The sequence below is a fragment of the Carcharodon carcharias genome, chromosome 5 (assembly GCF_017639515.1).
Source record: "Carcharodon carcharias isolate sCarCar2 chromosome 5, sCarCar2.pri, whole genome shotgun sequence".
Taxonomy (NCBI): Eukaryota; Metazoa; Chordata; class Chondrichthyes; order Lamniformes; family Lamnidae; genus Carcharodon; species Carcharodon carcharias.
The window spans coordinates 10704150-10730413 of NC_054471.1; positions in this window are offsets into that span (position 1 = coordinate 10704150).

Genomic DNA, 26264 nt, shown 5'->3' on the forward strand with positions numbered 1-26264 from the left:
TCCTGTAAGGACTCCATCCCATTCTCTCAGTTCCTTCGCCTCCTTCGCATCTGTTCTGATGAAGCCACTTTCCAAAACAGTTCCTCTGACATGTCCCCCTTCTTCCTTAACTGAGGTTTTCCACCCATGTTGGTTGACAGGGTCCTTAACTGTGTCCGGCCCACCTCCCACGCATCCGCCCTCACACCTTCTCCCTCCCAGAAACATGATATGATCCTCCTTGTCCTCACTTATCATCCGATCAGCCTCCACATTCAAAGGATCATCCTCCACCATTTCTGCCAACTCCAGCATGATGCCACCACCAAACACATCTTCCCTTCAGCTCCCCCCTCCCCACCCCCGCCCCCCCCCCCCCACCCCAGTGGCATTCTGCAGGGATCGTTCTTCCGGGACACCATGGTCCACTCCTCCATCACCCCCTATACCTCAACCCCCTCCCACAGCACCTTCCCATGCAACCGCAGAAGGTGTATCACTGCCCCTTTACTTCCCCTCTCCTCACCGTCCAAGGGCCCAAACACTCCTTTCCTCCTTTCAATTGAAGCAGCATTTCACTTGCACTTCCCTCAATTTAGTCTACTGCATTCGTTGCTCCCAATGTGGTTTCCTCTACATTGGGGAGACCAAACGCAGACTGGGTGACTGCTTTGCAGAACACCTTCGGTTTGTCTGCAAGCATGACCCAGTCCTCCCTATCGCTTGCCTTTTAAACACTCCATCCTGCTCTCATGCCCACATGTCCATCCTTGGCTTGCTGCATTGTTCCAAACTGGAGGAGCTGCACCTCATCTTCCAATTAGGCACTTTACAGCCTTCCGGACTGAATATTGAGTTCAACAATTTTAGATCATGAACTCTCTTCTCCATCCCCAACCCCTTTCTGATTGCCCCTCCTTTTTTTCCCAGCTTTCTACCCTTAATTAGCACATTCCTTAGATAATATCACCACCTTCAACACCTCTTTGTCCTTTTGTCTGTGACATCTTTTGGTTATCCCCACCTATCACTGGCCCTCTATCCAGCTCTACTTGTCCCAACCTCCCCCCCGACCCCCCCACCTTAAACCAGCTTATATTTCATCTCTCTTCTATTTTTACTTAGTTCTGTTGAAGGTTCATACGAACTTGAAATGTTAACTGTGTTCCTCTCTGCATATGCTGCCAGACCTGCTGAGTTTTTCCAGGTATTTTTGTTTTTGTTTTGGATTTCCAGCATCCGCAGTTTTTTGCTTTTTTTTTGAGTAAAATTGCTAACAGGAGGTAGAAAAGTAGCACATGAAATTAGAAGGCAGGTGAAACAAAGCCGAGCATCAGCTAAGCTAAGAATGTGGAATCATGTCAAAAGACAGAGTTATAAGCACTCTACTTGAAAGCACGCAGCATTCTCAACAAGGTAGATGATTTAAAGGCACCAATAGAGATAAATCGGTATGATCTCATTGCCATTAAGGAAACATGACTGCAGGGTGACCCAAGACTGGAAACTGAATATTCAAGGATATCCGACATTTAGGATGGACAGGCAAATGGAAAAGGAGATGGTGTTGCGCTGATAATAAGGGGTGGGATCAGTACATTAGCAAGGGAGGATCTCAGATTGTAAGAACAAAACATGGAATTTATTTGGTTGGAGCAAAGAAACAGCAAGGGACAGCAAACATTGTTTATGGGCCACCAGACAGTAGTGGTAGTGTGGGGCATGGTATTAATCAGGAGATGAGAAAAGCATGTAACATGGGAAATACAGTAATCATGGGTAACTTCAGTTTACATATAGACTGAGTAAAGCTGATGAGCACTGATGCTGTAGAGGACGGGTTTCTGGAGTGTGTTAGGGATGGTTTTCTAGAGCAGTATGTTCAGGAACTGACTAAAAAACAGACTATTTTAGATCCAGTATTCTGGGTGGAACCATCTCAGTGCAGCAGGCGGGATAAAGAACATTTTACCCATTGGCCTCAATGGCGACTTTTCACACTGTATCGTCCCAATCCCAGCTCATTAATTATGGATTCCAGGGAAACACGCCGGTGGGCAGACTCCGATTTGCCCACCACACCGTCACCTCGCTGCTCCGTCACACCGAACGCCATATTTAAAGTGTAACCGTGCGCACACCTCTCAGTGCTTCCAGCCCAGGACCACTGCACAGGAGACATGGTCCCGAAAGGCAAGAAGACTGCAGCCCTCCAAGTCAGTGATGTGTCCCTGGAAAGCCTCTTGGATGCTGTGGAGACCCGCTGTGATGTCCTCTATCCCCGCTCTGGCTGCAGGATGGGCGGCAACATCACCAATCCAGCTTGAGGGGCAGTGACAGTGGTAGCCAGTGCCAATACCCTGCAAAAGAGGGCAGCCACCCAGTATCACATGAGGATAAATGATCTCCTCCGTTCCGCCAGGGTAAGTCAGTCTTCTCATCACTCTCAACTCACACACTCACAAACCCATCACACATCCACAGGGGCCTCACTCACTGCCAGTTCAAGGGATCACCATTCACTCTTTCACACACACCATCATTGACCTCATCCCGTCCAATGGAACCACTCACCACTCACACAGGCCAGGCATACTTATCATCTAGCCTGTCAGGCAACTCTCTCCATCTCTATTCATGCAGGACAAGCTGGCACACAACAAAAGGGAGAGGTCACAGACTGGTGAAGGAATCCCTGAAATCAAGATCATCACGGACTTCGAAAATAGAGTCATCCAGCTGACCAGCGAAGATCTGGGCCATTCCTGTGCTGACGGTGAGGTCGGCGCTGCTCAACCAAGCGAAGGCCCAACAGTGCAACATCTATCAGATAACCATCCTGTGAATGATATGTTCTGTTTCACAGGCCACTGCCATGCAGTAATTATCTCTTCTTGCTTTTGGAGGCACATCTGGGAAACAGCTGAGGGAGTCCATGACCCAAGTCCTCGACTCAAGCCCTGAAGATACCTCAGAAGAGGAATCTGCTGAAAACCTCATTGAAGACCTATCACAGCGCTCACACACATCCTCCACCATTGCAGAGACACACACTCCTTAGGACCAAGCTTTAGAGTAGCTTCAGGGTCACAATCTAGTGAGCACATCACACTGTCTGATCTACAGCAGGCAGAGGCAGGGACTTCCCAGGTTTCCAGCACTCAGAGAACTGCTGGAGACCAGAAAACTGCTGAGTTTAAGTCAGATGATGAGCCTCTGGACTTGGTCATACATCAGTTGCTGGACCTGCGATGGCAAGCTCGAGAACATCAGGAAGGGATGTCCATGGCACTCCTCAGATTGCAAGGCAAGATGGAGGAGTCCGTCAGCCTTCAGTCTGGGGTGATAGCACCAGCATGCCAACGCACCGAGGTCAACACTGGTAGGATGGTGGCCACCATGGAGATCTTGGTCCAGGACATCGGACCTGCACTGCTGCGAAGCTGAACTCCAACAATGTCAGCGCAAGGGGTGTAGGGCAGCTCGATCCCACTCCAACTTCCCCTTCTCTTCAAGGAGCCAGCCAGTGGCCCTCTGGCATCCATAGAGAGGAATATCAGCAGGTGCACACCTCAGCCCATCCATCCAGGTGACCCTAGGATCATCCAGCCCATCTGATTGCCCTCTTCCTGTGACCCCAACAGCTACAGCTCCACAGACCGAGAAGGGTGCCACTGCCACACAGCAGGACCATGAAAGCAGGCCTGGGCCACCCAATGTCTCGGCCCTCCAGAGGTCCCCCATCAAGGACATTACAGATAGGGAATAACAGTCAGCAAGCTACCTCCACCTCCGCTGTGGATGTCGGGGAAGCAACAACATGTAGCCATAAGAACATAAGACCATAAGACATAGGAGCAGAAATTAGGCCATTCGGCCCATCGAGTCTGCTCTGCCATTCAGTCATGGCTGATAGGTTTTTCAACCCCATTCTCCCACCTTCTCCCCGTAACCTTTGATCCCCTTACCAATCAAGAACCTATCTATCTCGGTCTTAAATACACTCAATGACCTGGCCTCCACAGCCTTCTGTGGCAATGAATTCCATAGATTCACCACTCTCTGGCGAAAGAAGTTTCTCCTCATCTCTGTTCTAAAAGGTCTTTTCTTTACTCTGAGGCTATGCCCTCGGGTCCTAGTCTCTCCTACTAATGGAAACATCTTCCCCACGTCCACTCTATCCAGGCCTTTCAGTATTCTGTAAGTTTCAATCAGATCCCCCCTCATCCTTCTAAACTCCATCGAGTATAGACCCAGAGTCCTCAAACGTTCCTCATATGTTAAGCCTTTCATTCCTGGGATCGTTCTCGTGAACCTCCTCTGGACCCTCTCCAGGGCCAGCACATCCTTCCTGAGATACAGGGCCCAAAATTGCTCACAATATTCTAAATGTGGTCTGACCAGAACTTTATAAAGACTCAGCAGCACATCCCTGCTTTAATATTCTAGTCCTCTCGAAATAAATGCCAACATTGCATTTGCTATCCTAACTACCGACTCAACCTTCAAGTTAACCTTAAGAGAATCCTGCACTAGGACTCCCAAGTCCCTTTGCATTCCAGATTTCTGAATTTTCTCCCCATTTAGAAAATAGTCTATGCCTCTATTCTTCCTACCAAAGTGCATGACCTCATACTTCCCCACGTTGTATTCCATCTGCCACTTCTTTGTCCATTCTCCTAACCTGTCCAAATCCTTCTGCAGCCTCCCCTCCTCCTTAATACTACCTGTCCATCCACCTATCTTTGTATCATCTGCAAACTTAGCCAGGATGCCCTCTGTTCCTTCATCTAGATCATTAATGTATAAAGTGAAAAGTTGTGGTCCCAACACTGACCCCTGAGGAACTCCACTAGTCACCGGCCGCCATCCTGAGAAGGACCCCCTTATCCCCACTCTCTGCCTCCTGCCAGACAGCCAATCGTCTATCCATGCTAGTACCTTGCCTCTAACACCATGGGCTCTTATCTTACTGAGCAGCCTCCTGTGCGGCACCTTGTCAAAGGCCTTCTGAAGTCCAAGTAAATAACATCCATTGGCTCTCCTTTGTCTAACCTACTCGTTACCTCCTCAAAGAATTCTAACAGATTTGTCAGGCATGACCTCCCCTTGATGAAACCATGCTGTCTTTGCCCTATTTTACCATGCACTTCCAAGTATTCTGAAATCTCATCCTTAATAATGGACTCTAAAATCTTACCAACGACTGAGGTCAGGCTAATCGGCCTGTAATTTTCCTTCTTTTGCCTCACTCCTTTCTTAAGCAGAGGGGTTACATTAGCGATTTTCCAGTCCTCTGGGACCCTCCCTGACTCCAGTGATTCCTGAAAGTTCACAGCTAACGCCTCCACTATCTCTTCAGCTATCTCCTTCAGAACTCTGGGGTGTAATCCATCCGGCACAGGTGATTTATCCACCTTCAGACCTTTCAGTTTTCCTAGCACCTTCTCCTTGATAATGGCCACCATACTCACCTCTGCCCCCCGACTCTCTTGAACTTTGGGGATGTTACTCGTGTCTTCCACCGTGAAGACTGATGCAAAGTACCTATTCAGTTCCTCCATCATTTCTTTGTTCCCCACTACTACTTCTCCAGTGTCATTTTCCAGCGGCCCAATGTCCACTTTTGCCTCTCTCTTACCCTTTTTATATCTAAAAAACTCTTGCAATCTTCTTTTATATTCCTGGCTAGTTTACTCTAATATTTAATCTTCTCCTTCCTTATTTCTTTTTTAATTGTCCTCTGTTAGTCTTTGTAGGCTTCCTAATTCCCTGGTTTCCCACTGCTCTTCGCCGCATTGTATGCTTTCTCTTTAGCTTTTATGCTGTCCCTGACTTCCCTTGTCAGCCATGGTTGCCTCATCCTCCCTTTAGTATGCTTCTTCTTCCTAGGGATGAATTTTTGCTGTGTCTCCCAAATTACTCCCAGAAACTCCTGCCATTGCTGTTCCAGTATCTTTCCTGCTAGGCTCATCTCCCAGTCAATTCTGGCCAGCTCCTCCCTCATGCCTCTGTAGTTGCCATTATTCAACTGTAATACCGTTACATCTGATTCCAGCTTTATCCTCTCAAATTGCAGGGTAAATTCTATCATATTATGGTCACTTCCTCCTAAGGGTTCCTTCACCTTAAGCTCCCTTATCAAATCTGCCTCATTACACATCACTAAATCTAGAATTGCCTGTTCCCTAGTGGGCTCCACCACAAGCAGGGTTAGGAAGATGAAGGTGTAATTGCACAGCGTGGGTATTAATCACTTGTACTAAATGTCCACTATTGTTAATAAACTCCCAAGAATATCTCCCTGCCTATAGCTCCTTATTCTGATGAGCAGTGTTTGTGTTGCTCAGATGTGAAACCTTGGTCCCCGTACAAAATAAAGGCAGGTGTCTCAGTCTAGGGCCTCTTCCCTGTGCTTTGTACAACCTTCCCAACGCACTGATGTTGTGCCGTCACTATCACTGGTCATGCCTGCACCTCAATGGGGCTTATCATCGCTGCCTGAATGTCCTAGGCCGGCGGCACAGAGTTCTGTCATTCTCTCTGTGTGCTCTCAGCACCTTTGAGGTGTGGCTGGCCCCTCCTTCTCATCAGCACCTGTGTCCGGTGACAGTGTGGTCCTGAAGGGTTCAGTTCATGAAGGATGCCATAGGATCAAGAGAAGTTAAAGTTTCCCCCCTGCATCTCCATGATATGAACTGTTCACAGAGCGCAAGTGAAGCACCATCAACCAGACAGGAAGCAGACATTCACATAAGCTATGTGAGGATCTATGGAGTGTTGCCACTACAGGTAGTCATCATCCTCCACAAACTTAGCAGCTATGAGGGCCTCCTGAGCTATGAGGACCTGCCTCGCCTGACCAGTGCGATGGCCTCATCTCCATCAACTCCTTCGACATCCTCCTCATCAGAGGAGACGTGCAGCTCCTCCATCTCCACCTCAGCCAGCTCCTCTCCCCATTGCAAGGTTCTCTCCTCTCCCAAGTTGTGAAGGGTGCAGCAGGTGACAACGATGTGTGACACCCTCTGTGGACTGTATTGCAAGGCTCCACCAGACCGATCCAGGCACCCAAAACCTCATTTTCGATATTCCAATGGTTTGCTCCACCAAAGAGTGAGTTACAGCATGAGCCTCATTGTACCTTCTCTCTGCTGCACTCTGAGGCTATCGCACAGGCTTCATTAGCCACGTCCTCTATGGGTAGCTCTTGTCCCTGAGCATCCAACCCTGCAGTATCTGTGGACCCTGGAAGGCATCAGGGATCTGACATCAGCTGAGAATTTAGGAGTTGTGGACACTCCCTGGGAACTGTGCGCAGACCTGCAGGATGCGTTTGTGGTGGTCGTACACCAGCTGAACATTCAGCAAGTGGAAGCCCTTCTGGTTGATGCAGTTGATGGCTTGTTGTCACAGAGGTCTGAAACCAGTCGTTGGCACCCTGCACCTGTGGGAAACCTGAGATCTGGGCAAATCCCATGGCTCTTGCATCCTGGCTTTATTGATCCTTGGGCAAAATACACAAAGTTGTGTGCTTTCTATAGTGTACTCATAGATGAGCTTGTACATGGAGGTTTGCGATATCCCACAGAGGTCACCTGTGGAGCCCTGAAAGGATCTACTTGCGTAAAAATTGAGCACCACTGTCACTTTCACGGCCACTGGCAGTGGGTGCCCTCCATGTCCCAGTGACACCAAATCCTGAAGCAGGTGGCAGATGCAGCCAACCAGTTCACTGGACATGCACAGTCTTCGGTGACACTGGTTCTCGGACATCTGCAGGAATGACAAGTGCCGTCTATAAACCCTGGATCCATAGACCCAAGAGCCTTGGCACCGATTAGCTACGACTCGCCATGGCTCTTCAGCAGTGTGCTCAGGAGTCCCAGCCACCACATCTTCCTGAGAGTTCTGCTGCTTCCTCTGCCCAGTCGGGTGCCTCCATTGCTCTCATCTCCTTCGTCTCTCCTCTCTTAAACCATGAGGCATACAGCTAGGTCACCATAGTTGTATGTCCCTGATTTACTCTTCCTGCAGGATGAAAGAGAGAGACACGTGGATTAGCTTGGGTGGACTAAGAACATCTCTCAGTTAAGTCTGAAGGCCCCCGAACACATTCCAGAGAGTGCTGACCACCACTTGGATGGTCAGAGTTTAGTGCGCAGCCGGCTGCCCGAAATCTCACTCCACAAGACTGGTTGGCAACAGCTTCGTCCACTGGACTCCATGCTGTGCTCTCAGCTCAGGCGCAGGCATTTTCCTAACCTGCACTGCAAGGCTGCACTGTTAGTTTGAACTATAGGGAGACTGGTCCAAACCTGAATGATGACACTGCAAGGGGCTGTAAGTGCCTCCACCATAGACTGCTCCATGGCCAGCTTTCGCAAGGAGATTGTACAATGTGCCCAGTCATCCAATTGTTCCACAGTCCACTAATAAAGCTCATTCGTTTGCAGTCTACACCCGAGGGATGAAAAGCTCTGGAGCATTTGGTGGCACTTTCAGGCCTATGCATTGCTTGAGTGGACAGATAAGATAGCAGCCCAACTCCAACCATATCAAAGTGGCTGCACCTGAACTATCTCAGCTGCGGAAGAATGGTCCCTTTATACCAGGTTTCCCTAACGCATGGCTGATTCCCTCCCCCCTCCTAACCCTGCACATGGCGTGCACACAACCATCAACTGCAGTGCATCCCTTGAACCCCCCAATACGCCTCAAACGCAGTACAGCCCTTGTCCCACTCCCAGCTTGCTCCAACCACAGGAAAGCGTTTATCCCCCTCCGACCTCACCGCAACATCAGTACAGCACTTATCCCCCTCCCAACCCACCTCAACCGCAGTGCAGCACTTATCCTCCTCCCAACCCACCTCAACCGCAGTGCAGCACTTATCCCCCTCCCAACCAACCTCAACCGCAGTACAGCCCTTGTCACCCTCCCAAATCGCCCCAACCGCAGTACAGCCCTTGTCCCCCTCCCAACTCACCCCAATCACAGTGCAGCACTTATCACGCTCACAACTCACCCCAACCACAGTGCAGCACTTATCCCGCTCACAACTCACCCCAACCACAGTGCAGCACTTATCCCCCTCCCAACCCACCTTAACCGCAGTACAACACTTATCCCCCTCCCAACTCTCCTCAACCTCAGTGCAGCACTTATCGCCCTCCCAACTCACCCCAACCGCAGTACAGCACTTATCCACCTCCCAACTCACCCCAACCGCAGTGCAGCACTTATTCCCCTCCCAACTCACCCCAAACGCAGTGCTTCACGTATCCCCCTCCCAACTCGCCTCAACCTCAGTGCAGCACGTATCGCCCCCCAAACTCACCTCAACCACAGTGCAGCACTTATCCCCCTCCCAACTCACCCAAACGGCAGTGCAGCACTTATCCTCCTTCCAACTCACCTCAACCTCAGTGCAGCACTTATCCCCCTCCCAACTCACCTCAACCGCAGTGCAGCGCTTATCACCCTCCCAACTGCAGTGCAGCACTTATCCCCCTCCCAACTGCAGTGTAGCACTTATCCCCCTCCCAACTGCAGTGTAGCACTTATCCCCCTCCCAACTGCAGTGTAGCACTTATCCCCCTCCCAACTGCAGTGCAGCACTTATCCCCCTCCAAACTGCAGTGTAGCACTTATCCCCCTCCCAACTGCAGTGCAGCACTTATCCCCCTCCCAACTGCAGTGCAGCACTTATCCCCCTCCCAACTGCAGTGCAGCACTTATCCCCCTCCCAACTGCAGTGCAGCACTTATCCCCCTCCCAACTGCAGTGCAGCACTTATCCCCCTCCCAACTGCAGTGCAGCACTTATCCCCCTCCCAACTGCAGTGCAGCACTTATCCCCCTCCCAACTGCAGTGCAGCACTTATCCCCCTCCCAACTGCAGTGCAGCACTTATCCCCCTCCCAACTGCAGTGCAGCACTTATCCCCCTCCCAACTGCAGTGCAGCACTTATCCCCCTCCCAACTGCAGTGCAGCACTTATCCCCCTCCCAACTGCAGTGCAGCACTTATCCCCCTCCCAACTGCAGTGCAGCACTTATCCCCCTCCCAACTGCAGTGCAGCACTTATCCCCCTCCCAACTGCAGTGCAGCACTTATCCCCCTCCCAACTGCAGTGCAGCACTTATCCCCCTCCCAACTGCAGTGCAGCACTTATCCCCCTCCCAACTCACCTCAACCGCAGTACAGCACTTATCCCCCTCCCAACTCACCCCAACCGCAGTGCTTCACGTATCCCCCTCCCAACTTGGCTCAACCTCAGTGCAGCACTTATCCCCCTCCCAACTCACCCCAACCGCAGTGCAGCACGTATCCCCCTCCCAACTCACCTCAACCACAGTGCAGCACTTATCCCCCTCCCAACTCACCCAAACCGCAGTGCAGCACTTATCTCCCTCCCATCTCGCCTCAACCACAATGCAGCACTTATCCCCCTCCCAACCGCAGTACAGCACTTATCCCCCTCCCAACTCACCCCAACCGCAGTGCAGCACTTAACCCCCTCCCAACTCTCCCCAACCTCAGTGCAGCACTTATCCCCCTCCCAACTCGCCCCAACCGCGTTGCAGCACTGATCCCCCTCCTAACTAACCTCAACCGCAGTACAGCACTAATCCCCCTCCCAACTCGCTTCAACCTCAGTGCAGCACATATCCCCCTCCCAACTCGCTACAACCTCGGTGCAGCACTTATCCCCCTCCCTTACTCACTTCAACCTTAGTGCAGCAATTATCCCCCTCCCAACTCACCTCAACTGCAGTGCAGCACTAATTCCCCTCCCAACTCACCCTAACCAGAATGCAGCACCTATCCCCATCCCAACTGGATCCAACCGCAGTGCAGCATTTATCCCCCTCTCAACTCACCTCAACCTCAGTACAGCACTTATCCCACTCCCAACTCTCCTCAACCTCAGTGCAGCACTTATCCCACTCCCAACTCGCTTCAACCTCAGTGCAGCACTTATCCCCCTCCCAACTCGCTACAACCTCCGTGCAGCACTTTTCCCCCTCCCTTACTCGCTTCAACCTTAGTGCAGCAATTATCCCCCTCCCAACTCACCTCAACCGCAGTGCAGCACTTATCCCGCTCACAACTCACCCCAACCACAGTGCAGCACTTATCCCCCTCCCAAACCACCTTAACCGCAGTACAGCACTTATCCCCCTCCCAACTCTCCTCAACCTCAGTGCAGCACGTATCCCCCTCCCAACTCACCTCAACCGCAGTGCAGCACTTATTCCCCTCCCAACTCACCCCAAACGCAGTGCTTCACGTATCCCCCTCCCAGCTCGCCTCAACCTCAGTGCAGCACGTATCCCCCCCCCCAACTCACCTCAACCGCAGTGCAGCACTTATCCCCCTCCCAACTCACCCAAACGGCAGTGCAGCACTTATCCCCCTCCCAACCGCAGTGCAGGACTTATCCCCCTCCCAACTCACTTCAACCGCAGTGCAGCACTTATCCCCCTCCCAACCGCAGTGCAGCACTTATCCCCCTCCCAACTCACCCCAACCACAGTGCAGCACTTATCCCCCTCCCAACTCACCCCAAACAGAGTTCAGGACTTATCCCCCTCCCAAATCACCTCAACCGCAGTACAGCACGTATCCCCTTCCCAACTCACCTCAACCTGAGTGCAGCACTTATCCCCCTCCCAACTCACTCCAACCGCAGTGCAGCACTTATTCCCCCTCTCAACTCACCCCAACCGCAGTACAGCACTTAACCCCCTCTCCACTCTCCTCAACCGCAAGGCAGCACTTATACCTCTCACAACTCACCCCAACCTCAGTGCAGCATTTATCCACCTCCCAACTCGCTTCAACCTCAGTGCAGCACTTATCCCTCTCCCAACTCTCCCCAACCGCAGTACAGCACTTATCCCCCTCCCAACTCTCCCCAACCGCAGTACAGCTCTTATCCCCATCCCAACTCGCCCCAACCACAGTGCAGCACTTATCCCCCTCCCACCGCACCTCAACCGCAGTGCAGCACTTATCCCCGTCCCAACTCACCTCAACCGCAGTACCGCAATTATCCCCCTCCCAACTCACCCCAACCACAGTGCAGCTCCTATCCCCGTCCCAACTCACCTCAACCGCAGTGCCGCAATTATCCCCCTCCCAACTCGACCCAACCGCAGTGCAGCACTTATCCCCCCCCCAACTCACCCCGACCGCAGTGCCGCAATTATCCCCCTCCCAACTTGACCCAGCCGCAGTGCAGCACTTATACACCTCCCAACTCACCTCAACCGCAGTACAGCACTTATCCCCCTCCCAACTCACCCCAACCACAGTGCAGCACTTATTCCCCTCCCAACTCACCCCAACCACAGTGCAGCACTTTTCTCCCTCCCAACTCACCCCAACCACAGTGCAGCACTTATTCCCCTCCCAACTCACCCCAACCACAGTGCAGCACTTTTCTCCCTCCCAACTCACCCCAACCACAGTGCAGCACTTATCCCCCTCCCAACTCGCCTAAACCATAGTGCAGCACTGATCCCCCTCCCAACTTGCCACAACCGCATTGCAGCACTGATCCCCCTCCCAACTAACCTCACCTGCAGTGCAGCACTTATCCCCCTCCCAACTCGCTTCAACCTCAGTGCAGCACTTATCCCCCTCCCAACTCGCTACAACCTCCGTGCAGCACTTTTCCCCCTCCCTTACTAGCTTCAACCTTAGTGCAGCAATTAAATCCCTCCCAACTCACCTCTACCGCAGTGCAGCACTTATCCCCCTCCCAACTCGCTTCAAGCTCAGTGCAGCAATTATCAACCTCCCAAATCGCTTCAACCTCAGTGCCGCACTTATCCCTCTCCCAACTCGCTTCAACCTCAGTGCAGCACTTATCCCCCTCCCAACTCGCTTCAACCGCAGTGCAGCACTTATCCCCCTCCCAATTCGCCTCAACCGCAGTACAGCAATAATCCCCCTCCCAACTCCCCCCAACCGCAATGCAGCGCTTATCCCCCTCTCAACTCAACCCAACCGCAGTGCAGCAATTATTCCCCACCCAACTAACCCATACCACATTACAACACTTATCCCCCTCCCAACTCACCCCAACCGCAGTGCAGCACTTAGCCCCCTCACAACTCACCCAAACGCAGTGCAGCACTTATCCCCCTCCCAACTCACCCCAACCAGATTGCAGCAATTATCCCCAACCCAACTCGCCCCAAACGCAATACAGCACTTATCCCCCAATCAACTTACCTCAATCTCAGTGCAGCACTTATCCCCCTCCCTACTCACCTCAACCGCAGTGCAGCACTAATCACCCTACCAACTCACCTCAACCGCAGTGCAGCACTTATCCCCCTCCCAACTCACCCTAACCACACTGCAGCACTTATCCTCCTCCCAACTCACCTCAACCGCAGTACAGCACTTATCCCCCTCCCAAATCACATCAACCGCAGTGCAGCACTTATCCCCCTCCCAACTCACCCTAACCACACTGCAGCACTTATCCCCCTCCCAAATCACCTCAACCGCATTGCAGCACTTATCCCCGTCCCAACTCGCCTCAACCACAGTGCAGCACTTATCCCCCTCCCAATTGCAGTGCAGCATTTATCCCCCTCCCAACTCACCTCAACCCCAGTGCAGCACTAATCCCCCTCCCAACTCGCTTCAACCTCAGTGCAGCACTTATCCCCCTCCCAAATCACATCAACCGCAGTGCAGCACTTATCCCCCTCCCAACTCACCCTAACCACACTGCAGCACTTATCCCCCTCCCAAATCACCTCAACCGCATTGCAGCACTTATCCCCGTCCCAACTCGCCTCAACCACAGTGCAGCACTTATCCCCCTCCCAATTGCAGTGCAGCATTTATCCCCCTCCCAACTCACCTCAACCCCAGTGCAGCACTAATCCCCCTCCCAACTCGCTTCAACCTCAGTGCAGCACTTATCCCCCTCCCAACTCGATACAACCTCCGTGCAGCATTTATCCCCCTCCCAACTCACCTCAACTGCAGTGCAGCAATTATCCACCTCCCAACTCGCTACAAGCTCAGTGCAGCACTTATCAACCTCCCAACTCACGTCAACTGCAAGGCAGCACTTATCCCCCTCCCAACTAACCTCCCCTGCAGTTCAGCACTTATCCCCCTCCCAACTCACCTCAACCTCAGTATAGCACTTATCCCCCTCCCAACTCGCTTCAACCTCAGTGCAGTACTTATCCCCCCCCAACTCACCTCAAACTCAGTGCAGCACTTATCCCCCTCCCAACTCGCATCAACCTCAGTGCAGCATTTATCCAACTCCCAACTCGCTTCAACCTCAGAGCAGCGCTTATCCCCCTCCCAACTCGCATCAACCTCAGTGCAGTACTTATCCCCCCCCAACTCACCTCAAACTCAGTGCAGCACTTATCCCCCTCCCAACTCGCATCAACCTCAGTGCAGCATTTATCCAACTCCCAACTCACCCCAACCGCAGTGCAGCACTTATCCCCCTCCCAACTCACCTCAACCTCAGTGCAGCACTTATCCCCCTCCCAACTCGCATCAACCTCATTGCAGCACTTATCCCCCTCCCAACTCACCTCAACCGCAGTGCAGCACTTATTCCCCTCCCAACTCACCTCAAACGCAATGCAGCACTTATCCCCCTCCCAACTCACCCAACCGCAGTACAGCGCTTATCCCCCGTCCCAACTCACCCCGACCGCTGTGCCGCAATTATCCCCCTCCCAACTCGACCCAACCGCAGTGCAGTACTTATCCCCCTCCCAACTCACCCCGACCACAGTGCCGCAATTATCCCCCTCCCAACTCACCCCGAACACAGTGCAGCACTTATACCCCTCCCAACTCACCCCGACCACAGTGCCGCAATTATCCCCCTCCCAACTCGACCCAACCTCAGTACCGCACTTATCCCCCTCCCAACTCACCTCAACCTACGTGCAGCAATTATCCCCCTCCCAACTCACCCCAACCGCAATGCAGTACTTAACCCCCTCCCAACTTTCCCCAACCGCAGTGCAGCACGTATACACCTCCCAACTCACCCCAACCACAGTGCAGCACTTAAGCCCCTCCCAACTCGTTCCAACCGCATTGCAGCACTTATCCCCCTCCCAACTAACCTCACCTGCAGTGCAGCACTTATCCCCCTCCCAACTCGCTTCAAACTCAGTGCAGCACTTATCCCCCTCCCAACTCGCTACAACCTCCGTGCAGCACTTTTCCCCCTCCCTTACTCGCTTCAACCTTAGTGCAGCAATTATCCGCCTCCCAACTCACCTCAACCGCAGTGCAGCACTTATCCCCCTCCCAACTCGCTTCAAGCTCAGTGCAGCACTTATCCCCCTCCCAACTCGCTTCAACCTCAGTGCAGCACTTATCCCGCTCCCAACTCGCTTCAACCACAGTACAGCACATATCCCCCTCCCAACTCACCCCAACCGCAATGCAGCGCTTATCCCCCTCTCAACTCACCTCAACCTCTGTGCAGAACTCATACCCCTCCCAACTCACCTCAACCGCAGTGCAGCACTTAACCCCCTCCCTACTCACCTCAACCACAATGCAGCAATTATCCCCCTACCAACTAACCTCAACCGCAGGGCAGCACTATCACCCTCCCAACTCACCTCAACCGCAATACAGCACTTATCCCCCTCTCAAATTACCTCAACCTCTGTGCAGAACTCATCCCCCTCCCAACTAACCTCAACCGCAGGGCAGCACTATCACCCTCCCAACTCACCTCAACCGCAGTGCAGCACTTATCCCCCTCCCAACTCACCCGAACCACACTGCAGCACTTATCCTCCTCCCAACGCACTTCAACCGCAGTACAGCACTTATCCCCCTCCCAACTCACCTCAACCACAGTGCAGCACTTATCCCCCTCCCAACTGCAGTGCAACACTAATCCCCCACCCAACTCACCTCAACCCCAGTGCAGCACTAATCCCCCTCCCAACTCGCTACAACCTCCGTGCAGCACTTATCCCCCTCCCTTACTCACTTCAACCTTAGTGCAGAAATTATCCCCCTGCCAACTCACCTCAACCGCAGTGCAGCAATTATCCCCCTCCCACCTCGCTTCAAGCTCAGTGCAGCACTTATCAACCTCCCAACTCGCTTCAAACTCAGTGCAGTACTTATCCCCCTCCCAACTAACCTCCCCTGCAGTTCAGCACTTCTCCCCCTCCCAACTCACCTCAACCTCAGTACAGCACTTATCCCCCTCCCAACTCGCTTCAACCTCAGTGCAGTACTTATCCCCCTCCCAACTCACCTCAACTGCAGTACAGCACTTATTCCCCTCCCAACTCACTTCAACCGCATTGCAGCACTTATCCCCCTCTCAACTCGCCCCAACCGCAGTACAGCCCTTGACCCCCTCCCAACTCACCCCAACCGCAGTACAGCACTTATCCCCCTCCCAACTAACCTCCCCTGCAGTTCAGCACTTCTCCCCCACCCAACTCACCTCAACCTCAGTACAGCACTTATCCCCCTCCCAACTCGCTTCAACCTCAGTGCAGTACTTATCCCCCTCCCAACTCACCTCAACTGCAGTACAGCACTTATTCCCCTCCCAACTCACTTCAACCGCATTGCAGCACTTATCCCCCTCTCAACTCGCCCCAACCGCAGTACAGCCCTTGACCCCCTCCCAACTCTCCCCAACCTCAGTGCAGCACTTATCCCCCTCCCAACTCGCTTCAACCTCAGTGCAGCACTTATCCCCCTCCCAGCCCACCTCAACCGCAGTACAGCTCTTATACCCCTCCCAACTCTCCTCAACCTCAGTGCAGCACTTATCACGCTCCCAACTCACCCCAACCGCAGTACAGCACTTATCCACCTCCCAACTCACCCCAACCGCAGTGCAGCACGTAGCCCCCTCCCAACTCACTTCAACCGCAGCGCAGCACTTATCCCCCTCCCAACTGCAGTGCAGCACTTATCCCCCTCCCAACTCACCTCAACTGCAGTACAGCACTTATCCCCCTCCCAACTCACCACAACAGCAGTGCTTCACGTATCCCCCTCCCAACTTGGCTACAACCTCAGTGCAGCACTTATCCCCCTCCCAACTCACCCCAACCGCAGTGCAGCACGTGTCCCCCTCCCAACTCACCTCAACCGCAGTGCAGCACTAATCCCCCACCCAACTCACCTCAACCGCAGTGCAGCACTTATCTCCCTCCCATCTCGCCACAACCACAATGCAGCACTTATCCACCTCCCAACCGCAGTATGGCACTTATCCCCCTCCCAACTCACCCCAACCGCAGTGCAGCACTTATCCCCCACCCAACTCGCCCCAACCGCAATACAGCACTTATCCCAATCTCAACTTACCTCAACGTCTGTGCAGCACTTATCCCCCACCCAACTCGCCTCAACCGCAGTGCAGCACTTATCCCCCTCCCAACTCTGCTCAACTGCAGTACAGCACTTATTCCCCTCCCAACTCACTTCAACCGCATTGCAGCACTTATCCCCCTCTCAACTCGCCCCAATCGCAGTACAGCCCTTGACCCCCTCCCAACTCACCCCAACCTCAGTGCAGCACTTATCCCCCTACCAACTCGCTTCAACCTCAGTGCAGCACTTATCCCCCTCCCAACTCACCTCAACCGCGGTGCAGCACTTATCCCCCTCCCAACTCTCCTCAACCGCAGTGCAGCACTTATCCCCCTCCCAACTCGTCCCAACCGCATTGCAGCACTGATCCCCCTCCCAACTAACCTCACCTGCAGTGCAGCACTTATCCCCTCCCAACTCACCTCAACCGCACTACAGCACTTATACCCCTCCCAACTCACCTCAACCGCAAGGCAGAACTTATCCCCATCCAAACTCACCCCAACCACAGTACAGCACTTATCCCCCTCCCAACTAACCTCACCTGCAGTGCAGCACTTATCCCCATCCCAACTCACCCTAACCAGAATGCAGCACCTATCCCCATCCCAATTGGCTCCAACCGCAGTGCAGCATTTATCCCTCTCTCAACTCACCTCAACCGCAGTGCAGCACTTATCCCCCTCCCAACTCGCTTCAACCTCAGTGCAGCACTTATCCCCCTCCCAACTCGCTACAACCTCCATGCAGCACTTTTCCCCCTCCATTACTCGCTTCAACCCTAGTGCAGCAATTATCCCCCTCCCAACTCACATCAACCTCAGTGCAGCACTTATCCCCCTCCCAACTCGCTTCAACCTCAGTGCAGCTCTTATCAACCTCCCAACTCGCTTCAACCTCAGTGCAGCACTTATCCCTCTCCCAACTCGCTTCAACCTCAGTGCCGCACTTATCCCCCTCCCAACTCGCTTCAACATCATTGCAGCACTTATCCCCCTCCCAACTCGCTTCAACATCATTGCAGCACTTATCCCCCTCCCAACTCACCTCAACCCCAGTGCAGCGCTAATCCCCCTCCCAACTCGCTTCAACCTCAGTGCAGCACTTATCCCCCACCCAACTCGCTACAACCTCCGTGCAGCACTGATCCCCCTCCCTTACTCGCTTCAACCTTAGTGCAGCACTTATCCGCCTCCCAACTCGTCCCAACCGCATTGCAGCACTGATCCCCCTCCCAACTCACCTCAACCGCAGTGCAGCACTTATCCCCCTCCCAACTCACTTCAAGTTCACTGCAGCATTTATCCCACTCCCAACTCGCTTCAACCTCAGTGCAGCACTTATCCCCCTCCCAACTCGCTTCAACCTCAGTGCAGCTTTTATCAACCTCCCAACTCGCTTCAACCTCAGTGCAGCACTTATCCCGCTCCCAACTCGCTTCAACCTCAGTGCCGCACTTATCCCCCTCCCAACTCGCTTCAACCTCAGTGCAGCACTTATCCCCCTCCCAACTCGCTTCAACCTCAGTGCAGCACTTATCCCCCTCCCAACTCGCTTCAACATCATTGCAGCACTTATCCCCCTCCCAACTCACCTCAACCCCAGTGCAGCGCTAATCCCCCTCCCAACTCACCTCAACCTCAGTGCAGCACTTATCCCCCTCCCAACTCACCTCAACCCCAGTGCAGCGCTAATCCCCCTCCCAACTCACCTCAACCCCAGTGCAGCGCTAATCCCCCTCCCAACTCGCTTCAAGCTCAGTGCAGCACTTATCAACATCCCAACTCACTTCAACCTCAGTGCAGCACTTATCCCACTCCCAACTTACCTCAACCTCAGTACAGCATTTATCCCCCTCCCAACTCACCTCAACCGCAAGGCAGCACTTATCCCCCTCCCAACTCACCCCAACCGCAGGACAGCACTTATCCCCCTCCCAACGAACTTCCCCTGCAGTTCAGTACTTATCCCCCTCCCAACTCACCTCAACCTCAGTACAGCACTTATCCCCCTCCCTTATTCGCTTCAACCTTAGTGCAGCACTAATCCCCCTCCCAACTCACCATAACCAGAATGCAGCATCTATCCCCATCCCAACTGGCTCCAGCCACAGTGCACCATTTATCCCCCTCTCAACTCACCTCAACCTCAGTGCAGCACTTATCCCCCTCCCAACTCTCCTCAACCTCAGTGCAGCACTTATCCCCCTCCCAACTCACCTCAACCGCAGTGCAGCACTTAACCCCCACCCAACTCGCTACAACCTCCGTGCAGCACTGATCCCCCTCCCTTACTCGCTTCAACCTTAGTGCAGCACTTATCCGCCTCCCAACTCGCTTCAAGCTCAGTGCAGCACTTATCAACCTCCCAACTCACTTCAACCTCAGTGCAGCACTTATCCCACTCCCAACTTACCTCAACCTCAGTACAGCACTTATCCCCCTCCCAACTCACCTCAACCGCAAGGAAGCACTTATCCCCCTCCCAACTCACCTCAACCGCAGTGCAGCACTTATCCCCCTCCTAACTCACCTCAACCGCAGTGCAGCACTTATCCCCCACCCAACTCGCCCCAACCGCAATACAGCACTTATCCCATTCTCAACTTACCTCAACCTCTGTGCAGCACTTATCCCCCTCCCTACTCACCTCAACCACAATACAGCACTTATCCCCCTCCCAACTAACCTCAACCGCAGTGCAGCACTTATCACCCTCAAAACTCACCTCAACCGCAGTGCAGCACATATCCCACTCCCAACTCACCCTAACCACACTGCAGCACTTATCCTCCTCCCAACTCACCTCAACCGCAGTAGAGCACTTATCCCCCTCCCAAATCACCTCAACCGCAGTACAGCACTTATCCCCCTCCCAACTCACCTCAACCACAGTGCAGCACTTATCCCCCTCCCAAATGCAATGCAGCACTCATCCCCCTCCCAACTCACCTCAACCCCAGTGCAGCACTAATCCCCCTCCCAACTCGCTTCAACCTCAGTGCAGCACTTATCCCCCTCCCAACTCGCTTCAACCTCAGAGCAGCGCTTATCCCCGTCCCAAAAAGATTCAACCTCATTGCAGCACTTATCCCCCTTCCAACTCACCTCAACCGCAGTGCAGCACTTATCCCCCTCCCAACTCGCCTCAACCTCAGTGCAGCACTTATCCCCCTCCCAACTCACTTCAACCTCAGTGCAGCACTTATCCCACTCCCAACTTACCTCGACCTCAGTACAGCACTTATCCCCCTCCCAACTCACCTCAACCGCAAGGCAGCACTTATCCCCCTCCCAACTCACCCCAACCGCAGTACAGCACTTATCCCCCTCCCAACTAACCTCCCCTGCAGTTCAGCACTTATCCTCCTCCCAACTCACCTCAACCTCAGTACAGCGCTTATCCCCCTCCCAACTCGTTTAAACCTCAGTGCAGTGCTTATCCCCTTCCCAACTCACCTCAAACGCAGTGCAGCATTTATCCAACTCCCAACTTGCTTCAACCTCAGAGCAGCGCTTATCCCCGTCCCAAAAAGATTCAACCTCATTGCAGCACTTATCCCCCTTCCAACTCACCTCAACCGCAGTGCAGCACTTATCCCCCTCCCAACTTGCCCCAACCGCAGTGCAGCACTTAACCCCCTCCCAACTCTCCCCAACCTCAGTGCAGCACTTATACCCCTCCCAACTCACCCCAACCACAGTGCAGCACTTATCCCCCACCCAACTCGCTACAACCTCCGTGCAGCACTGATCCCCCTCCCTTACTCGCTTCAACCTTAGTGCAGCACTTATCCGCCTCCCAACTCGCTTCAAGCTCAGTGCAGCACTTATCAACCTCCCAACTCACTTCAACCTCAGTGCAGCACTTATCCCACTCCCAACTTACCTCAACCTCAGTACAGCACTTATCCCCCTCCCAACTCACCTCAACCGCAAGGAAGCACTTATCCCCCTCCCAACTCACCTCAACCGCAGTGCAGCACTTATCCCCCTCCTAACTCACCTCAACCGCAGTGCAGCACTTATCCCCCACCCAACTCGCCCCAACCGCAATACAGCACTTATCCCATTCTCAACTTACCTCAACCTCTGTGCAGCACTTATCCCCCTCCCTACTCACCTCAACCACAATACAGCACTTATCCCCCTCCCAACTAACCTCAACCGCAGTGCAGCACTTATCACCCTCAAAACTCACCTCAACCGCAGTGCAGCACATATCCCACTCCCAACTCACCCTAACCACACTGCAGCACTTATCCTCCTCCCAACTCACCTCAACCGCAGTAGAGCACTTATCCCCCTCCCAAATCACCTCAACCGCAGTACAGCACTTATCCCCCTCCCAACTCACCTCAACCACAGTGCAGCACTTATCCCCCTCCCAAATGCAATGCAGCACTCATCCCCCTCCCAACTCACCTCAACCCCAGTGCAGCACTAATCCCCCTCCCAACTCGCTTCAACCTCAGTGCAGCACTTATCCCCCTCCCAACTCGCTTCAACCTCAGAGCAGCGCTTATCCCCGTCCCAAAAAGATTCAACCTCATTGCAGCACTTATCCCCCTTCCAACTCACCTCAACCGCAGTGCAGCACTTATCCCCCTCCCAACTCGCCTCAACCTCAGTGCAGCACTTATCCCCCTCCCAACTCACTTCAACCTCAGTGCAGCACTTATCCCACTCCCAACTTACCTCGACCTCAGTACAGCACTTATCCCCCTCCCAACTCACCTCAACCGCAAGGCAGCACTTATCCCCCTCCCAACTCACCCCAACCGCAGTACAGCACTTATCCCCCTCCCAACTAACCTCCCCTGCAGTTCAGCACTTATCCTCCTCCCAACTCACCTCAACCTCAGTACAGCGCTTATCCCCCTCAAAACTCGTTTCAACCTCAGTGCAGTGCTTATCCCCTTCCCAACTCACCTCAAACGCAGTGCAGCATTTATCCAACTCCCAACTTGCTTCAACCTCAGAGCAGCGCTTATCCCCGTCCCAAAAAGATTCAACCTCATTGCAGCACTTATCCCCCTTCCAACTCACCTCAACCGCAGTGCAGCACTTATCCCCCTCCCAACTTGCCCCAACCGCAGTGCAGCACTTAACCCCCTCCCAACTCTCCCCAACCTCAGTGCAGCACTTATACCCCTCCCAACTCACCCCAACCACAGTGCAGCACTTATCCCCCACCCAACTCGCTACAACCTCCGTGCAGCACTGATCCCCCTCCCTTACTCGCTTCAACCTTAGTGCAGCACTTATCCGCCTCCCAACTCGTCCCAACCGCATTGCAGCACTGATCCCCCTCCCAACTCACCTCAACCGCAGTGCAGCACTTATCCCCCTCCCAACTCGCTTCAAGTTCAGTGCAGCATTTATCCCACTCCCAACTCGCTTCAACCTCAGTGCAGCACTTATCCCCCTCCCAACTCGCTTCAACCTCAGTGCCGCACTTATCCCCCTCCCAACTCGCTTCAACCTCAGTGCAGCACTTATCCCCCTCCCAACTCGCTTCAACCTCAGTGCAGCACTTATCCCCCTCCCAACTCGCTTCAACCTCAGTGCAGCGCTTATCCCGCTCCCAACTCGCTTCAACATCATTGCAGTACTTATCCCCCTCCCAACTCACCTCAACCCCAGTGCAGCGCTAATCCCCCTCCCAACTCGCTTCAAGCTCAGTGCAGCACTTATCAACATCCCAACTCACTTCAACCTCAGTGCAGCACTTATCCCACTCCCAACTTACCTCAACCTCAGTACAGCATTTATCCCCCTCCCAACTCACCTCAACCGCAAGGCAGCACTTATCCCCCTCCCAACTCACCCCAACCGCAGGACAGCACTTATCCCCCTCCCAACGAACTTCCCCTGCAGTTCAGTACTTATCCCCCTCCCAACTCACCTCAACCTCAGTACAGCACTTATCCCCCTCCCTTATTCGCTTCAACCTTAGTGCAGCACTAATCCCCCTCCCAACTCACCATAACCAGAATGCAGCATCTATCCCCATCCCAACTGGCTCCAGCCACAGTGCACCATTTATCCCCCTCTCAACTCACCTCAACCTCAGTGCAGCACTTATCCCCCTCCCAACTCTCCTCAACCTCAGTGCAGCACTTATCCCCCTCCCAACTCACCTCAACCGCAGTGCAGCACTTAACCCCCACCCAACTCGCTACAACCTCCGTGCAGCACTGATCCCCCTCCCTTACTCGCATCAACCTTAGTGCAGCACTTATCCGCCTCCCAACTCGCTTCAAGCTCAGTGCAGCACTTATCAACCTCCCAACTCACTTCAACCTCAGTGCAGCACTTATCCCACTCCCAACTTACCTCAACCTCAGTACAGCACTTATCCCCCTCCCAACTCACCTCAACCGCAAGGCAGCACTTATCCCCCTCCCAACTCACCTCAACCGCAGTGCAGCACTTATCCCCCTCCTAACTCACCTCAACCGCAGTGCAGCACTTATCCCCCACCCAACTCGCCCCAACCGCAATACAGCACTTATCCCATTCTCAACTTACCTCAACCTCTGTGCAGCACTTATCCCCCTCCCTACTCACCGCAACCACAATACAGCACTTATCCCCCTCCCAACTAACCTCAACCGCAGTGCAGCACTTATCACCCTCAAAACTCACCTCAACCGCAGTGCAGCACATATCCCACTCCCAACTCACCCTAACCACACTGCAGCACTTATCCTCCTCCCAACTCACCTCAACCGCAGTAGAGCACTTATCCCCCTCCCAAATCAGCTCAACCGCAGTACAGCACTTATCCCCCTCCCAACTCACCTCAACCGCAGTGCAGCACTTATCCCCCTCCCAACTCGCTTCAAGTTCAGTGCAGCATTTATCCCACTCCCAACTCGCTTCAACCTCAGTGCAGCACTTATCCCCCTCGCAACTCGCTTCAACCTCAGTGCAGCTTTTATCAACCTCCCAACTCGCTTCAACCTCAGTGCAGCACTTATCCCGCTCCCAACTCGCTTCAACCTCAGTGCAGCACTTATCCCCCTCCCAACTCGCTTCAACCTCAGTGCAGCACTTATCCCCCTCCCAACTCGCTTCAACCTCAGTGCAGCACTTATCCCCCTCCCAACTCGCTTCAACATCATTGCAGCACTTATCCCCCTCCCAACTCACCTCAACCCCAGTGCAGCGCTAATCCCCCTCCCAACTCGCTTCAAGCTCAGTGCAGCACTTATCAACATCCCAACTCACTTCAACCTCAGTGCAGCACTTATCCCACTCCCAACTTACCTCAACCTCAGTACAGCATTTATCCCCCTCCCAACTCACCTCAACCGCAAGGCAGCACTTATCCCCCTCCCAACTCACCCCAACCGCAGGACAGCACTTATCCCCCTCCCAACGAACTTCCCCTGCAGTTCAGTACTTATCCCCCTCCCAACTCACCTCAACCTCAGTACAGCACTTATCCCCCTCCCTTATTCGCTTCAACCTTAGTGCAGCACTAATCCCCCTCCCAACTCACCATAACCAGAATGCAGCATCTATCCCCATCCCAACTGGCTCCAGCCACAGTGCACCATTTATCCCCCTCTCAACTCACCTCAACCTCAGTGCAGCACTTATCCCCCTCCCAACTCTCCTCAACCTCAGTGCAGCACTTATCCCCCTCCCAACTCACCTCAACCGCAGTGCAGCACTTATCCCCCACCCAACTCGCTACAACCTCCGTGCAGCACTGATCCCCCTCCCTTACTCGCTTCAACCTTAGTGCAGCACTTATCCGCCTCCCAACTCGCTTCAAGCTCAGTGCAGCACTTATCAACCTCCCAACTCACTTCAACCTCAGTGCAGCACTTATCCCACTCCCAACTTACCTCAACCTCAGTACAGCACTTATCCCCCTCCCAACTCACCTCAACCGCAAGGAAGCACTTATCCCCCTCCCAACTCACCTCAACCGCAGTGCAGCACTTATCCCCCTCCTAACTCACCTCAACCGCAGTGCAGCACTTATCCCCCACCCAACTCGCCCCAACCGCAATACAGCACTTATCCCATTCTCAACTTACCTCAACCTCTGTGCAGCACTTATCCCCCTCCCTACTCACCTCAACCACAATACAGCACTTATCCCCCTCCCAACTAACCTCAACCGCAGTGCAGCACTTATCACCCTCAAAACTCACCTCAACCGCAGTGCAGCACATATCCCACTCCCAACTCACCCTAACCACACTGCAGCACTTATCCTCCTCCCAACTCACCTCAACCGCAGTAGAGCACTTATCCCCCTCCCAAATCACCTCAACCGCAGTACAGCACTTATCCCCCTCCCAACTCACCTCAACCACAGTGCAGCACTTATCCCCCTCCCAAATGCAATGCAGCACTCATCCCCCTCCCAACTCACCTCAACCCCAGTGCAGCACTCATCCCCCTCCCAACTCACCTCAACCCCAGTGCAGCACTAATCCCCCTCCCAACTCGCTTCAACCTCAGTGCAGCACTTATCCCCCTCCCAACTCGCTTCAACCTCAGAGCAGCGCTTATCCCCGTCCCAAAAAGATTCAACCTCATTGCAGCACTTATCCCCCTTCCAACTCACCTCAACCGCAGTGCAGCACTTATCCCCCTCCCAACTCGCCTCAACCTCAGTGCAGCACTTATCCCCCTCCCAACTCACTTCAACCTCAGTGCAGCACTTATCCCACTCCCAACTTACCTCGACCTCAGTACAGCACTTATCCCCCTCTCAACTCACCTCAACCGCAAGGCAGCACTTATCCCCCTCCCAACTCACCCCAACCGCAGTACAGCACTTATCCCCCTCCCAATTAACCTCCCCTGCAGTTCAGCACTTATCCTCCTCCCAACTCACCTCAACCTCAGTACAGCGCTTATCCCCCTCCCAACTCGTTTCAAC